Source organism: Pyxicephalus adspersus, chromosome 3, assembly GCF_032062135.1.
Source record: "Pyxicephalus adspersus chromosome 3, UCB_Pads_2.0, whole genome shotgun sequence".
In the NCBI taxonomy this organism is placed as follows: domain Eukaryota; kingdom Metazoa; phylum Chordata; class Amphibia; order Anura; family Pyxicephalidae; genus Pyxicephalus; species Pyxicephalus adspersus.
Genome location: NC_092860.1, coordinates 107,520,753 through 107,521,186, shown reverse-complemented (window position 1 = coordinate 107,521,186; position 434 = coordinate 107,520,753).

The window sequence follows — 434 nt, the reverse complement described above, 5'->3', positions numbered from 1 at the left end:
ATACATGCTATTCTGTAACAGGGAGATATAAAGAACATTATCTCTTTATAGCATCCTGACTTTTTCTTTTTTCTCAGGCTTTTATATAATGAAGGATTTCTTTCTAAATGACTGCAAAGCTCCTGACAATTTAATTAAAGGAATTTATCTTAAACTGATCTTTAAAAATATAATAGCTAATTTGTAGAAGCCTATGTATATTTATCCTTGGCCACAATATAAAATTCAATTTGATAGGTGCTCTAAAATTAATGAGCTGTCTTTCTATTCCTGCAACTGCAATTTTCTTTCTTAGGGAAGGATGAGATGAGTGTCTAAGAAATGTAACAATAACTCATATGTTTACACAAAGTAGATATATCATTTACAATGCATAATTGCAACAATTATGTCAATCTTGGATTCTGCCAGATGACTTGGCAACTCTTGATATA